Here is a 17,856-nt window from a genome sequence, read left to right on the forward strand (position 1 = left end):
CAAAGCAGCAAAACTCGTCACCTGGCAAGCAAGGGGTTTCATGTTAAGTGGACGTGTATGAGGAGTAGTTTCCATGAAGTCAGGGTTCAGGTTCCACTTCCGAATTAGTGAAACACATTCTGGCTGACAACCAGATTTATTTCACCATAGCTCTGGGAGGGAAATGTTCTTCCTGAGGGGTGAAGAGGCAATGGCCTCTCTACGTGTCAGGAGGAGAGGGTGTGAGAGTTTGAGCTGACCTCACATGGTTTGAGTCTTGACTATCACTTCCTGGTTATTAGAGACGGAGGACTTTACCTCCCTCTCTCCAGGTCTCAGTTTCCATGTGTATATGTACATGTATATAGAATTGGGACCATATTATGTACATCATAGGGCTGTTTTGAATGTTGCCATGAGATCATATTTGTACAGAACCTGGCCTGTGGTAGGGACCTGGTACACATTGGGTCATCCTTTCCTGAACCACTGCTGGGGCTTGGCCCAGTGCATTGTGGGAGCTACTACTCCTCTGATGCTGATTGAAGCCAGATGAAATCTAGTTAAAAACTAGAAACATCTGAGGGGAGATTGTGGTTGAAGGGGTGGATTTGGGGACTATAATAGCAGATTCTGTCAGTGCCTCTTGCATATCCCCTTGGCCCACCTGGAGGTCACTTGTAAGTCGAGCGGACAGTTTCCATGTCACAGCAATGACCTGCTTCAAGCACATGGTTCTCTGGCCTGGTGAGCATATGATGCTTGGAAATGCTGGGGGAATATGACTCCAGGAGTGACTCACAACTAATGGAGATGGGAGCTGAAAGATAAAAATCCCAGCTTTCTAGCTCCCTGGTGGGGGCTATTTTGAGGTGTGTTCTACACAGTCTCTTCGAGGGGACCCAGTTGTTCATAGCAGCAATGCAACTACAAATGCATCCCATCACAACCTCGAACACACTTCTCTGCTCCCTCACTTGCTTCCTGGGATGACCTCAAAAGGACTTGTCCCCAAATCATTTTCAGGATCTGCTTTTGTGGGAACACCCAACCAAGAGAGAAACCATTGCCCTATTGCCTTCTGAGACGTAGGCCCTGCTCCTCCACCTGACCCAGCTTCTAGATATTCTAGATATTCTCTTCCTCTTTCTCATGAGCTCCTGCTCCATTTCATGACTCCTTTTTGTTTTTTGGGTTTTTTTTGGTAGGAGGGAAAGGCTTCAATCCCCATGATTGTGGAAAATGACAGTCTATCTAATTCTCTACTTTTGCATTTGTTTGCGATAAGCTCTTGTTTTTACTCTTGAGTTTTATCAATTGATTTCTATGAAGGTTTATTTCCTCCAATATGCGTTGCAGAATGCTGAGGTTGTTTTGTTTTTGTGTCTCTGAGAGTGGCTTTTATCTTTTGTTTGGCTAAGAAGTGCTCTCTCCATCCGATGCTTTGTTTGGTGCCTATTCATCACAATAAACTTTCTGTGCTTGGTTGCTGTTGTCTCTGTGGCAAGGAGAGATGCTTTCTGAGGGGGGACCGTGGCACTCCAACCCCGTTGCATCACACTGTGACACGTTGTGTAACCGGTCTACATCCACTCTGGCAGGAGTAGCCCAGGACTCCTAGTGCACAGGCCATACAAGCCTTTTTTGTTTTAAAGGTTTTTCCTCCAATGATAGGAAAGGAGCCCAAAGTAACAGGGATGGGGAAATTACAATTGCTCAAGAAATCTCAAAAAGTTCTAATAGTAATAATTTTATAGTCTACACTCAAGTATTATCGGTGGTTTATTTTCTTTATATGTTGTTCTTTCCTTGGTTCACATGGCAAGAGAATGAGAGAGAGAGAGAGGTGAAGCAACATGTGGCAGAAATAAAAATATCTTTCAGAGCTGGGCTTTGTGCCCAGGTCAGCACGAGACCTGCCTCCCCAGCCCGTCCTCCACTTCCATCATCAGGGACAGCTCTTTCCTGCTCCTGCCGTCGCCGCCTTGAGCCATCCCCTGGCTCCCCAAATATGGTGCTGTTCTGTGGCAGCTCATGGCAGGACTTGTCCCCTGAAAGTGGTGGACAGACTGGGGCTGTAGCTGGGCAGGCTGATCACTAAGAAGTTCAGCAACCAGGAGAGCGAGTAGAGGTCAGTGAGCATGTGAGAGGCCAAGCTTCTATACCATACAGAGTATAGGACACACTGATGGCGCTTGTTGGTATGATCAGTGGCGCAGAGGCACATGGTCCTCCAGAGTGAGGGCGGGACTCCAGTTTCCCATGCGCCTGACGAGATCAAAAGGACAAGAGTCGTGCTGCAGTTTCTGGAAAACTTATGGCCAGTCTGCTTATAGCAGCCGGGGCAGATCACATCATCACTATGGGTCCGCAAGCTGCTCAGAGGCAGGCCTTCTTCAGTATTCCGTGGGTGACTTCCATGCAGAACCTGCCATCCTCCAGTGGGTCCGAGAGAATATTCCAGCCCGAGGAACTGTCATTCACAGACAGACGGAACATGGAGTTTGCCTTGCTTCACTGAGAGAGAAGGAGAGCCGTAGGGTGAGTAGGATGATTCTGGTTGATGATGTTCAATATCCGGTGGCCGTCCTCATGGATGACATAGAATGACGCTTGTGGCAGAAAATGCTGTGCTGTGCCAGAGCCATTAAAGTTTATGCCATTTTTACTCATGGAATCTTCTCTGGGGCAGCTATTTCCCGAATTTGGAATTCTGCCACTGAGGCTCTCAGTATCACAAACACCACTCCTGAGAAGGACAAGAAGCAACACTGGTCTAAGATTCAAGTTGCTGACATTTCCGTGATTTTGCTGAGGTGGTCCACAGAGCGCACAACAGCAAACCTGTCTCTTACTTGTTCAGCCACCATCCTCTGTAGTGCCAGCATGCTATGATTTCAGACGTTATACTCCGAGTTAAAAAAACACACACCACAAAAACTCGAAGTATAGAATGATGAATATTAAAGTGTCAGATCTCTGTTTTAACCTTGGAACGTAGCTTTATGGTATTAGGAGACAATGCATAGGGTTACGGTACTGTTTGTTTTGTTTGTAATTGAACTTGTCTTGAATGAGAAATGTCTATGTTATGTTGTATTGTAGTGACAGATCACTTTTACCTTTGTTCTTCTGGTACTTTGAGGCCATAATCATATAATTTGCTTATGTAATTTCCTTTGTGGAAATTCATAGTTTACATATTTCTGAGGTTGTCAAAGATAACTTCCTATTAAAGTGCTTTGGGAACCACTTTACATGTGATAATATGATGGACATTTGGGTACAGCCCTATACGGAATTAGCCCTTTTCTTTTGAGTCAACGTTAGAAAATTATGAAATGCCTTGAATGTTGACTTTCAGGGTTCACATAAACTAGCTATTTTGCTTAATTGGAACTAAGCTCTGCTTAGCTAAACATGGCCAGCGACCCATTTATTTTCTGATGTAACTTAGACAAATCAGGTACAATGTAATTATACGTAAATGCAGTTTTACGAATTGCCTCTCTCCATCTTGGTATCACCATGACTTTTAAACTACCACTTCTGAAAACATGGTGACTACCCATGCTTACTAGAACTTCTAAGTCTTAAAAATCAAGTTATGTCCAGTAATAGAACTACCTTCTTTAAAGTTATCATGAAATTGATGAGCAAATTGTGACTGCCTTTGTGAGTTGCAAATTGAAGTTGGAAGATGTACAGTGCTTCCTAGTTTTTAGAGATACAGTCTAATATATCCTTCCATTTTGTTCTTTTATATTTTATTTTTAGCTTCTACCTTTCATTTTTTTCCTCCACAATTTTATGTTTGGGATTTCCCTCAAAATAAAGACTATCTTCGATCCATTAGAACTTATCCAGTCTGATTCTTTAATTTGCTTCTTGATATAGGAAATAGATGAGCTTGTTATGAGTGCCTCCATATGCATATTTAAACCTTTTCTTGGTTTCTTTCTGTATTTATTTATTTCATTCATATTAAATATGCTTTTGCCTTTTGTATTCTAAAGTAGCAAGTCTCTCAGGCGAATGATTGTTTTAACTACAGATTTTATCTGAAAAATATAGGTAGAAGAATGTTAAGAAAAAAGTACCAATAACTAAATCTTGATTATTTCATTAGGATAATGTTCAAAGATTTTCAAAAGTGATGGTGGGGAAAAACTCACTCAGGATTATGTTACCCACGAGCTGACAGTTTACGACAGTCAGAAATGAGATGCGATGCGGCCTAGACAGCTGAAGAGAAGGGTTGAACTTTATACTGGGGGTGCCAAAAAAATGTTATCAATATATATGGAGTATTACAATTTTAACACAGTTTTTTCCTTTCTTAAAATGTATATACTTTTTTTGGTACCTTCTGTATATGTATTGGCAGCACAACCAACCTGAATGATTCACATCAAAAAGAGAGGTGGGGAATGGATAAACAAATTATGCTATATCCATACATTGGAATATTATGCAGCCATAAAAGGACTGAAGTACTGATACACTCTACTACTTGATCGAACCTTGAAAACATTATAAGTAAAAGAAACCAGACACAAAAAAGTCACATATACAATTGTATGAGTACTGTTCTATGATGTACCCAGAATACACTAATCTATAGAGACAGAAAGCAGACTAGCGGTTACCAGACACTGTGGGTAGGGGAGAATGAAGAGTAACTACCTAATGGGTACAGGGTGCTCTTATAGGATGATGGAAAAGTTTTGAACCTAGAGAGCACGTAGTTGTACAGCATTGTGAATACACTAAATACCACTGAATTATACACTTTAAAATGGTTAATTGCTTGTTATATGAATTTCACTTCAATTAAAAAAAAAACAGCTGGAAGGTTTTTAAAAAAATCTGAGCCCCTACCTTTCCCAGCCCCACATTCTGCTTTGCCTCTTAAGAAAGCACTTTCACATGTTATAAGGGAGGTGAGGTGACTACCTGGCTTAGCATGACTCATCGTCATTTATTAAGCAACCTGGAGGCTTGGGAGCAGTGCATTTTGGGCAATTTGCTGATTCCTTTAGGCAATCTTAATGCTGAGCCCCGTGGGTAGCAAGAAATAGCATATGATTAGAACAGAAGCAATTACTCTTAGAAAAGCATCATTAATTTCAAAAGCTCTTGTCCTGAGCTATGTGGCTAAGTGGAGACAAATTAGGATGCTGTCTAGAGGAGAAAAAGTGAAGTTCTTTTTCTCTCTTCAGGACAGAAAGGAAACCTTACCTCATTTGTGCCAAGTAGTTAATTCTTCCCCTGGGGGTGGGAGTGGAGGGTTTGGGAGACGGTGGTTGGGGTAGGTTAGTCATCGGAGGACTAGGATTTGTATTAATTCTACTGAAAGCTGTTTCAGTTCTTTGTTGCTTTGTCTCCTTGGTGTTAAAAAGGAGCTGTTCACATTTCCCATTTGTCTCTATCATAGGTTCTTTCTGGGGTATAATTAGTAAGGAGTAAAGGGCAGTGGACCATTCTCAGGAGACCTGGTTTCTAGGATCCCTTTTTTGGGTCTTGCTCTTCAGTAAATCAGTGCAAAGCAAAGCAAAGTGGGATCACCTCCCAGGTCCTTATTTAGAAACAGATACTGAAATACAAATTCTTACTAAGAAGGCAAACAAAGCATTTGGACAGTGGGAACTTTTACTTTTCACTTCTGAAAGGATGTGAAAACAAAACAAAGAAAACCCTTAATGAATACCATTTCAACCAGCATCTTCCATTCCGTGCCTCATACCTTAAGCTCTCATTCAAGTGCTGGCTACAGCATTTACTTAAGGGTAAGTCATGTAACCTTTCTGTGTCGCGCTTTCCACCTTGCTGGATAATTATACCCATATATAACTGTTATTGTGGGAACCAGAGGACGTGGAAATGCCCTGGTCTCAGCTGGGCATCGCTGCTTCTCCTGGTTAGGTTGTCACTGGGACCCCCACTGATTGCAGGGACCCAGCCCCATCCTCATACACCAGAAGTGGTGACTCGTCCTGTGGTTTTTCAGGCCATGGCTTGATAATCTGTTGTGACCCTACTTCCATTCTGAATAAATGGCTTTTTAGACAAACTGGCAAAAAAAGTTCTTCAAAAGTTAAAAAATAGAAGAACAAATGCACACAGATCCAAAACAATTCTGTCATTTTCAAAATGCTGCAGATTTGATAAATGGTGGGAGTTTGGCATAAAACGGTTAAGAACACGCGTGGGTATGAGTCAGAAAGACCTAGATTTGCATTTATAAACTTGGACAGGTAACTTAACCCCCTTGAACCTGTTTCCTTGTCTGTAAAAGGGGATTAGTAATAATGCAATACTGACCTCACTATTGTAATGATGACACAAGATGAGGTCTGCTAATGTGGTAATATTTACTATGGGTCAGCACTTCATGTAGAGTTCATGGCAAACTTTATTATCTTCCCCCACTGCACAGATGAAGGACCTAATGGATAGAAAGGTGAGATAATCCTTAAGATCACACAGCCAGTAAATTGTGGAGCTGGCCTTTGAGTCTAGGATATCTGTCACCAGAAGCCCTGCTATAAATAGTAAAGTGCTGCATTTAACATCCCGCAGCACAGAGGACGTGCTTAAGTGAGAAAGGCCAACTCTGACTATTACTGTTTATCAGTGTACATTTCGCGTGACGAATCATGAGATGACTTTGTTTAAAGTTCCTTAAAATGCTCCAAAGATGACAAAGTAAGAATAAAGTGAGCCACCAGACGCAAAGACACGGAAAAGTGTTAAAAATTCGTTTTTGTTTATAACATAACTTGTAATCATTTATAAATGATTTTAGGCACACTGAGAAGGCCCTAACTTCCCGTGGTCAGCTGTGGCCTGCCCGCTTGTACTTGTGGGTGTCCCCTTCTCAAACCCTTCCAGTCATCATTTTGCCTTCCTGCTGAACCCCACTCAGGCCTTTGATGGAGCCTGTTAATTAAGCCGTGGGGAATAGGCCCCTCTGCCTGGCTGCTGGCTCTCCCAGGACTGGTCAGTGGGTTGGTCAGTGGGAAGTACTGGCAGGAGAGGGGCCAGGAAGAGGAAAGAGGAGGTCGGGTATTCTTCTCCTGTGGCTCACTGCAGATGGGCTGTGTCCTCCAGGTCCCTTTGCTAACCCGGGCACCCTGCCCCATGTTTGCTTTCCCTAAACTCCGCCCACTTTATTATACTCTTGTCAAATTTTCCAGTTTGAGGGTGCCGTCTCCTTCCAGCTGTGCCCTAACCATAAAGACAGGTAATGTTTTACGTCTAAAGAAGATGCTGTTATTATCTCTATTTTGCAGGTGAAAACAATGAGGGTCAGAAAAAGGTTAAGTCACTTGCCCAAGGTTTCAATGGTGTAAATGGTGAAAACTAGGTAACAAACCTAAGTCTGTCTATTCCACAAACCTCAGTTCACTGCAATTCGCTATGCTTTATGAACGGTCCTGAGGACAGTCGAGGCTGGAGCTATAGGCCAGGTTACCTGAGCTTTGTTGTTTATGCTTTTACCACCAGCATGCAGAGGCAGAGGCAGATGCTGTGAGGTAGAGGATGTCATTGGCCCCAATTCTTCACCCTGTGCTCCGTCTACTTCCCTCCCTTCCTGACTGGGTTTCACCATGTGACTTGCTTTGGCCAATAGAATGAGTCTGAAGTGATGGGTGCCACTGATAAACCTCAGTGAGCCCAGCAGCACTTGTAAGATCCAAGGACAGATATGTGGAGCAATCTGAGGTATGGTGGGGAGTGAGAACCAGGGCCAGGTGGAGAATTTGGGGTCTGGCTAATTGGATTGGGACAGAGGGGTTCCCATTGCCTGGGGTATAACAATTGCTGATTGGCTGGTGCCGTTCCATATTCAGGACTATGCTTCAAAAAACATCACCGTCTGGTTGTGGGAAGCTGTTGCACTTTGGTCTAATTTTTGTAGTTTTCATTCTTCTGGTTTCTAAGAGTGGAAACAACAGTGGATCAAAGAAAGTACTATTGTCAGGCCTTAAATTAAGCAAACTGTTAGGTAAAGACATTTGATGGATTTATCATTTTGCTGGGTAGGCTTTTGAGAACATTGTCTTAAATGTCAGCAAGACAGATGTAATAACCATTTCCTACAGCTAAGGGCTTTGCATCCCCTTTGAAGGCAGTGATGCAGTGACATTTCTTGTGGAGGTTGTATCCACAGCGCTTTCTAGAGAAGCTTTCATTCCATCGCTACAAGAGATAAGAGAAAGACTGCCTCCTGGTGGGCTTTTTATGTGCCTGCCTTGCCCCAGTATAAGGTGCTGGCCATGTCAGATCCATCTCTTTTTTCCTAGTATCTGATGCAGTTCCTGGCATGTAGCTAATGGTTGTAGAAATGTTTGTGGAATTGAAGTGAATCTTAGTCTTTTGCATTTGAGAGACTACTCTACAACCAGGCAATGGTGAGACCATCTATAAAAATACGACTTGGACTGACCATCTGCAGCAAGTAGTTCCGAAGCCAAACAAATCCTACAGCAATTGGCCCCAAATAATCGAGACTTGATTAATAACTGACAGCTTCCCTAATTTTTGCCCAGCTTCCAACGTGGGAACAACTGGAGGAAGCCAAATATATTTCCCTAATCAATTCTAGTGAGCTAGACTACAGCTTTCTGAGGCCAACAGCCTCCAATCGGAGCATGCCCTCAGGCTTCCCCTTTTCCCACACCTCTGTCTGCCTTTGAGTCTCTCCAAACCTGAATGATGGTGGCTGACACCCTTGCTGCAGCAAGCCCTGAATAAATGGCCTTTGCTTGTTCTCATTTGGGTAGCTCTTCATTTATTTCCACACTTTTGGAGTAACTGCTTTGTTTAATGAATTGAAATAGAAAGATTTAAACTCTTTTAACTTAATGCAACATTTATTGCATGCCCAGTATATGCCAGGTGCTAGGCTATTTGCTGTTTCCTATTTTAAAAGAAAAATGGTTATTGTAGTACTTTTTATTTAATAGTTTCTAAAATTTGAAATTCAAGAAAATAATTAAAACATTTAATTTTCAATATTGATTACAATAATAATTTTGTATTTTGTGACTTTATGAAAAATTCAGAGCTACAATTTATTAAATTATTTTATGTTAAGATTTATTTTAATAAAAGTATATGGGTAAGAACAAATCCCAAGTCACTTAGAATCTTACTTGCTTTTGGCTCCAAAATAGAGGTTGCAGTGCTGAAACTGTGTCCTGGAAATGATCATGGTCAGTATCCCTTAGAACTTTTTCTGTAAACTTTTCTTATAAATGGGCAGATAGTGAATATTTTTGGCTTTGTCAAAATGACTCAACACCATGGCCATGCAAAAGCAACTATAGATGACGTGTAATGAATGAGTATTGTTTTGTTCTAGTGAAACTTTATTTATGGACTCTGAAATTTGAATTTCATATCCTTTCACATGCCAAGACATGTTCTTTTATTCCCCCCGCCCTCCCCCCAACCATTTTAAGCAACATAAAAACATTCTTAGCTCATAAGCCATATAAAAACAGGCAACAGGCAGATTTGGCTCAGGCCATTGTTTGCCTTATAACATAAAAATACACTGAATTTCTTTTAATTTAACAGCTGGGAATACAGCTGTTATCTCAAGCCTTTAAAAATTTTAAAATGTTAAGAATCAACATATGCTTCATTTGTATTTTAAAAGCAAGGGGAAAATAAAGGATATGTCACTGTGGTGGGTTTATGAGTGATTTAAATTTTATTCTTTATGCTTTTATGTAGTTTCCAAATTTTACCCTAAATGCGTATCAGATTAATCATTGCTTTTCCTATGTATTTCTGCTATGATAGTATATTTCTTTATCTATGGCATATGGTATAAAGTATATGTCTTTCTATCTTAGTGGAAATTGATTAATAGATATACACATTTCATATAAAATTAAAAGGATATTTTCACATACATATGCTTCATATAATATTATGTATAATTAAAAAGAACATTATAATGTTTTCTCTATCTTTTGGTTTCCTTTAGAATTATCTTTCCTGTTTCTGGTCTAGACTCTGGCTCAGATCTGGGTGGGTGGGGATGAAACCGAATAATCAGCCCAGCACATGCAGATGTCCTTTAAAGTCTGAGGGAATTACAGACATTAGGTTTCCTTTCCTGCCTTTATTTCCTGCTACAGGGTAATGACAAGAACAGTTAAAACACTCCTGCTAATAGCCTTTAGATTTCAATCATAGGACCTGTGGCAGAAATTCAACTCCAGTAAAACCCAAGGTCCTTGCTGGCACTTGGGTGGCATGCTTGCCTCTCTCTGCTCACCTGTGCCTTTGACAGACACCTTTAATCAATCACTGCACGCTTTCCTGCTCTACCTAGGTGTGGCTCCAGATTCCTGCTAAGCACAGTGCTGCTGGCAGCCACTACCAATCAAATGCAGGCACACTACATGACACTGATTTGCCACGTGTGCTGTATTTTTCTCAATCTTGATCTCACAAAAGCTTGGATTTTAAAGTTTATCATGTGAAGAATAGTGGAAGAAGCTGGGAAGGGAGACTCATGTGCCTTTGAGATTTGGTCTTTTTTATTTAGACCATAAAGTCTAGTGTTTTTCCCCCCTTATTTGATTCTTGGAAGTGATTTAATTTAACACAGCTGAGGCAAAACATGAAATTAAATAGAATAGGAATATTAAAAATTCTGCTTTTAGGTTCAAAGGCCCATGTCCCAAATGTGGGAAGCAGCTTCCACAAACGGGCCTGGGTTTTAGTTGCTGACTTTGTCCAAACACATTGCCAGAAGTCCACGGTCTGCTAGATATTAGGAGGAGCAGTTCTAAAGTATTGTATCTCTGTTAGACCACATTTGGTCTTCAGACTGGGAATTCAGTATTGAGAAAAACATTAAATGACAACTAGAGTATTCAAAGGAGCACACTGGAGGAGAACAAAGGTTCTGAACAGCCTGTCTTATGGGGAAGAGCTGACAAACCTAACAGTTGGCTTGAAAAGGAGAAAGGCTGGTTGGAGCACAATGACTATCTTCATATATTTACAATTTTATCACTTAGAAGAAGGCACAGTTTGATTTGGTGTTGCTCTGGCGAGTCTTTGTTTTCAATAATTGGATTATAAATTTAGTATAAATTTAGTATATAAACTTAGTCTAAAATGTACCATCTTAATCACTTATAAGTGTACAACTCAGTGGTAGCAGATATATTCACGTTGTTGTGCAACCAATCTCCAGAACTTTTCATCCTGCAAAACTGAGACTCTACCCATGAATCAGTTCTCAGTGTCTCCTTTCCCACCAGTCCCTGGCAACCACCCTTCTACTTTCTGTTTCTCTGAGTTTGACTATTCTAGGTATCTCATGTTAAGTGAAATTATATAGTATTTGTCCTTTTGTGACTGACTTGTTTCACTTAGCATGAACTCATGGTTCATCCATACTGTAGCATGTGTCGATTTTATTTCCTTTTCAAGGCTGAATAGTATTCCATTATATGTATATACTGTTTTCCTTATTCATCTTTGATAGACATGTGGCTATTGTGAATAGTGCTGCTATGAACATAGGTGTACACATATCTCTTTGAGTCTCTGCTTTCAATTCTTTTGGGTATATATCCGGAAGTGGTGTTGCTGGATAAATAGTAATTCTATGTTTAATTTTTTGAGGAACTGCCATACTGTTTTCCATAGCAGTTGCACCAGTTTACATTCCTACCAAGAGTGCACAATGGTTCCAATTTCTCCATGTCCTCACTAATACTTGTTATTTTCTGGGGGTTTTCTTGTGTTGTTTGTTTTGTTTTGTTTTTGTTTTGATAGCACCATCCTAATGGTATGAGGTGCTATTGTGGTGGGCAGTGTATCTTAACCTATGGGAACCCGTGCTTCTTTTGAATGAAAAATAAAATCTCATAATAAAAATCTCATAATAAAAATAAAAATCTCAAGCCTTTTAAAATGTTAAGAATCAACATATGCTTCATTTGTATTTTAAAAGCAAGGGGAAAATAAAGGACATGTCAATGTGGTGGGTATTATGAGTGATTTAAATTTTATTCTTTATGCTTTTATGTAGTTTCCAAATTTTACCCTAAATGTGTATCATTTTAATCATCAGAAAAGGAAAATATTATGAAAAGTAATGAACTCTCCATTACTGAGATTAATTAGAGGCTGTAAGTTTTACTTTTACTTCTTTTTTTTTGGTCAGAACCCTATAGAAGGAAGTCCTTCACTGAATGGTAAATTGGAATAGATGGCCCAGAGATCCAACTTAAATTTTATCTTTGATTTTTACAGTAGACAGAACATTGGTTGGAGGCAGAAGACCTGAGAGCTCGAACTAGATTGGTATCCATCTTTATCCACCATTTACATTGGACAATCCATTTTAAGCCTTTGTTTTGTTTGGATAGAATGAGGGTGAATAATACCTTTAACCTTTCTAATTTACCAGCATACTGCAAAGACAAATGAAACGATAGAACATCTAGCAGGGAAACATCCTGTGTCATTGTTTTTAAGAACAATACTTGAGATGTTTGTTCCGGTACTGTACCCAGAGGCTTAGCAATGACGTCATAATGCCAGGGCGCTTAATGCCAGGGCATCCCAACCCTCCTCTGGCTCTCGAGCAGGTCATTCTCTGACCTTTCAAGGCTGAGTTACATGCATTTTCCCTTTTATTTGCCAATGCCTGGGGTACAGCTCAGGCGCCCAGAATTATATTATACTTCCATAGTCCCCACTGGGCAGGAGCCATGTCTAATTCTGTGTTTGGTTGACTATAAAAAGCTGTTGATACCCAATCGATGTTAAAAGAGCTCAGAGCTCAGCTGAGTTGCTTCTCTGCTCCTGTGTGTTGTGACTTGACCTAAAGTCATTCGATTACACGAGTTCGGAGCCTTCCCTGGAGCCCTCTGAATTTTCTTGGGAATTGTTAAGACTTCTTCAGCAGAGAGCAGTTAGAATAAGGTTGACAAGACAGAACTGTGAAGCTGGTGAAAATTGTGACTGTGCTGGAATGCGATGGATACGGGGGTTGAAAGATTTGGACCCTACTCTGCTCTGCTTCCACAAACATGCTGGTTTATTCTAGTTTCCCCAATCTGACCAAGGAGGAGGCTGGACTCTGGGATCTCCAAGGCTCCTTTGGGGGTGATTATCTGTGTCAAGCCTATGATTCCAGGTTAATGACCTAGGTTCCAATCTGGCCTCTGGGAGGTCTTGGGGAAATCATTTCACATCTCTGAGATTCAATGTTCTCTTCTGTAAAATGAGGATAATATTTATATTATAATGTTGTTGTATTACATGAGATAAAGTATATTTAATAGCCAGGGTTGTGTCTAGTGCCCAGTAAGTTCTCTAAGTATTCTTGCCTGCTCTCCTTTCCTTAAATAGGGGTAAATTAATCTCCATAAAAAAAATTAGCTAATTGACGCTTAAAGGGCCCTGTCAGGGATACTTACATTATACAACAGAACTCTTAAAGATGGTGCCAAATAAAACAAATCTGGACTCAGTAAGGAATGATTTTATTTGAAAGGATTATTGCAAAGGACTATCGCAATTGGGAGAATTCAAGTGTTTAAGGAGAATGCAAGTGTCTATAGAGGCGAAAAGGTTTTCTTTTATAGAGAGGAGTAAACAAGGCTAGAAAGAACTGGATGTGGGGAGTGGAATAAAAGGGTAGCATTGTTGGCTGGTAGATCAGAGCATATTTCATCCTGAGGCCAGCTTGTTTTCAGGAGGGGCTGTATGCTGGCTCAGGCTGAGAGTGGGCCAAAGTTCAGAGGGCTGGAGGAAGGAGAGAAAAAAGCTTAACCAAAGTTTGGTTAACAAGCATTTGGTCCAGTTAATCAGTGGGAATGAAATAGTGCAGCCAATCATTTATGAAGCAAAGCATGGGAATGTGGAGGGTCAGTGTCTAGCCTTGTAGTCAACAAAGGGGCATCTAAGTCCTTTGGGGAAGGGTGGGTTTTTGTTTGTTTGTTTGTAGTAAGCTGTTTTCTGGGACATGAAAGGGTGGGGAACTTTCTCCATCTTCATCGTTTTCCAGGAGCATAGGGCACAGGGAACATTCAACATTGTCAAGGGTAAAACCTTTGGGATCCAAAGTCACTTGATGGGTGACATCCTCGCAGGATGTTGATGGGTGACTCAGAACTTTCCAGTGCCCTCAGTGCACACTGTGCTGAGCGCCCACTGGTGGAAATCTGCAGGGAGGAGGAGGCCAGGTTGGGGCTCAGGTCAGCTGAGGAATCCCTGATAAAGTCACTGTCCTATCACATATTCCAACCTTAGTTGTGTTTTGCATTGCACAGCTGTCTTGCTTCCTAATCCAATGCCTGAAAACTTTTGGAATGGAGAGCAGTGTGGATAGGAGATTGGATCTAGAAAGAGGAGAGAGTCCCAGGCACAAGACTCCACCAGCTCCACCACTAACTAACCGGCTGTATTACCGTGTGCAAGACCTCTCTGGGTAACAGGATGGTAACTGGAATGTAATCCCAGGCTGCTTATCCTGCTTCTGGCCCCACAGTAGGGTCACCACCTTTCCACTGCAGTCAGAGAAGGGAGACAGCCTGCAGGGCAGGCTTATGAATAGGGAGGGGGGCTTATGAGCAGCCAGGGGGTTGCTCTGACTTCCTGTCATGAGAGCCCCTGGGACGTACTGACACCAGAGCAGAGAACTAGGCAGGCTGGCTCCCCTTTGCACCGCCACCGCTCTCTCTGGCCTCAAGCCCCCACAGGATGGGTGGGCAGTCTTGGTTCCCACAAGCGGGGAGAGCCCAGGGTGAGAGGCAAGCGGGGAGGCACTTCCTCGGGACCTGCGAACTGGGCTCTCCGGGAAGCACAGCCTGGAGGAGTAATGATATCGGCTCTAAGAAGGGTGATTGAGAAGAAAACAAGTGTAGGCTCCTCCTCCCGCTTGCGAATCCCTCCATCCTCCTGGGGGACTGAGGCGGCCCAGCTGTGTCGGGAGGAGCAGGAAGGACGTGCTCGGCTTTTGGTCCCGGGTGAATCAAGTGCAGAAAGTAGATACAAAAGTATCCCTGGCTAATGCCACGCCCTCCCGCTGCCACCCCCAGTGGGACAACCTGTCTCGGGACAACCTGTGCACACGGATCCCTCCAGCCGGCCCCGTCCGCCCGAGCTGTCAGGCAGGCGCGGACACCGCCGGGTTATCCGTGCACCTGGGGTGGGCGCGCGGCCCTCCCTGCAGCCGCCTGCTCCGTCGAGGAGGGGCTGCAGCCCGTGGGGTCAGAGGCGGAGCAGCCTCTGGGGGCGCTTCAGTGCCAGGAGGCAGTCAGCCTGGCAGGCAAAGGGTGTGGGTCCCACGGGGAGCCCCGGCCGCTCACCCGGCGCAGCCCGGCCCGCTGACATGGGCTCGGTCTCCTCGGCGCTGGCGCGGTCCCGCAGCACCGTCGTGCAGTTGGACTCGTCACCCCCGCAGCCCGAGGCGCCACCGGCTGCTCCGGCTGCTCGCAGAGACCGATTCGCTTTCTCCAGGATCCGCAAGCTCGGACGCGGGGGTGGAGAGACGCCCACCCCGCCCGCAGCCTGGGGGGCTCGGCCGGCCGCGGGGGCCCTGGGCGGGAGCGCGGAGCCCGGGAGGCCGGCGCTGTCCGCGGTGCTGAAGCGGGCGGGCGGCGCGTCCCAGCCCGAGTGGCCGCGAAGCCGCAGCGCCACGGGTAAGTCTCCTCACCCACGCGCGGGATCGCGGACAGCTGCCGCCGGGGCACCCACGGGGGGCTTTTTACCCGCAGGGGGAGAAGTGAGGGCTCTGTCTCCCAACGGCGTCTCGCTTTTCCAGTCCTCTTGCCTGTAACTTCTTTTGCAAGTTGAAACTCCTTTCTGGTTCAATAGGGGGTTATTTCCGAAGGACCATACTTCACAGGGGTTAAACGGTAGCTGGCGAGGCCCTAGGGATCCTCTCCCCAGCTTGGTTCTGGCGCCGGCACCCCGGGGAGAAGTCTCCCTTGTTGTCTTGGAAAGACCAGGGTAAAGGAGGCGCCCTTTCCCGTCTCCTCCCAGGGAACTGGGGAAAGGGCAGGACATTTCCTGCTCGTCCAACATTTAGTTCCACGTGTGAGGGAAACCAGTTCTTGAGCTAGTCTTTTCGGAAGGGACTTGGGGGCGTGGAGTTGGGAGAAGACATTTTTAGCAGCCGTAGCAAGGGAGAAATGAAAACACACACAGGATTTGGAGTGGACATGGGTCTGAGTCTCCATCTGCTGCTTTCGTTGTTATCTTGGGCAGGATACTGTCCTCGGGCCTCAGCTGTATCATCCGTGACATAGGGAGTATGAGAGCATCTCACTAGACACCATGCATGTGGAAAGTACTTTGAAACTGTAAAGTGCTATGCAAATAAATACTCAATATTATGCCTGAGCCAGATCTCTGAATTTCTTCAGCTGAAAGTGAAGGGAATAGTGAAGCTTTTCAATATTTAGTTTGATATATTCAAAGGCTCCATTTCATAGGGCAGGTCCTATTTTGTGTACGCAGGAGGAAAAGTCCTTCGTGGGTACATGTAATTTTTAAAAATCTCTCACACTAGCCTTTTGTTCTCATATATGGATTCCTACTTCACCCCAAGCAACGTTGTAGTGCTCACTGCTATTGTCTGTTGAGTTTTCAAGAGGGTACAGTGGATTCAGTGGGCAGTGTTGGTTCCCCTGGAGAAAAAGATGGGGTTGGTGGAGAGGAGGATTGGCTTACACTATCACTCATGAGAGGTAAGGATACATGTATCCTTATTCCCTTGAGAATTTTCTTGTAAAAAATATTGTGAGTTTATCCACCAGCTTTTATTTGTTTCATTCAAACAACCTTTTAAAACAAAAATGGAAAGAAGATACATACACGTTGTCCTTGCAATGGGGGATTTGTCATTGTAAAATATGTTCGTTTTTTCCATTCATGGGTTGTGTCTTTGTGGTATTAATGGAGAGAGAACCAGACCCGAAATCAGGATACCTGAGTTCTGCTCAGCTCTGTAATCTTGGGCCAGAGATGTATATTTTCTAAGCCTGTAGTATCTGCTCATTTAAAATGAGTACAAAGAGAGTTACACCATCTCTTATGCCATAATTTTCAAGGGAACTTATGGAGATAAAAATGGTCTGTAAACACTAAGTACTGTACAAGTGTAAGACATTATTAAAGTACTACCTGGAGGTTTAATATTTTCTAATGTGTAGGATGCAAATTTCGTTTTTATATAATCTTATCATGGTCTACCATAGTTACATTGGATAAAACATGGAATTCCTTTGTGAAACTCATCAATATTAATGTGTTGTGTGTGTGATATCAATTGAGTTACACATATATGCATTCATGGAAGATATAGCATATTTTTTCTCACATTTTTGATGATGTGGACAGAAAATTCAGATATTGCAATTAATTCACACAATACCTGCAAACCAATTTCTAGGAATTTACATTGAATTAATTTCTATTCTAAATTTGATGAATATATCTTGGAAATACTATTAACTTTAACTTTTTGATTATACAAGAATTGGTACAATTTCTTTCTTTTTTTTCATTTTCTTTTTCCCCCCATTTTCCCATAAAGAACATCTCCAATTAAAAATGACATTCTGCATTTTTTGTCACCTAGGATGCTTATGCAAAGTTATTCATTTTTTAATATTTTGCTCTTTTTTGTAAAAAGAAAAATGGTATTGAGCTTAAATAGTTGAAGTGTGGTGGGTGTAGATAGCTGGAATTGTAGATGAGGCTCAGTTTTATCATCTGTAAAAACTGAGGTGAGTTGCCCTCATCTGTGAAGCTGGGTGGCCCATTGTTGAACCAGACTGGATTTCTCCACATACCGGCTAGAACAGCACAGAACTTGTGAAT

General features: G+C 42.8%; 1 protein-coding gene across 4 annotated transcripts in view; it reads left to right on the plus strand.

Moving 5' to 3' along the window:
* Positions 1–2,018: 2,018 nt before the first annotated feature.
* The window catches only part of PDE1C (phosphodiesterase 1C), a 516,178-nt gene continuing 500,340 nt past the window's right edge, over positions 2,019–17,856 (plus strand). The window contains exon 1 of one of the 4 annotated variants that reach the window (XM_081080159.1): positions 2,019–2,520. The gene's annotated coding sequence lies outside the window, so the exon portion shown is untranslated. Of the gene's footprint in view, positions 2,521–15,542; positions 15,672–17,856 lie in introns of those variants that run through there. The other 3 variants (XM_081080148.1, XM_081080160.1, XM_081080152.1) reach the window with 3 other exon arrangements.

Source organism: Rhinolophus hipposideros (genome assembly GCF_964194185.1).
Source record: "Rhinolophus hipposideros genome assembly, chromosome: 18".
NCBI lineage: Eukaryota > Metazoa > Chordata > Mammalia > Chiroptera > Rhinolophidae > Rhinolophus > Rhinolophus hipposideros.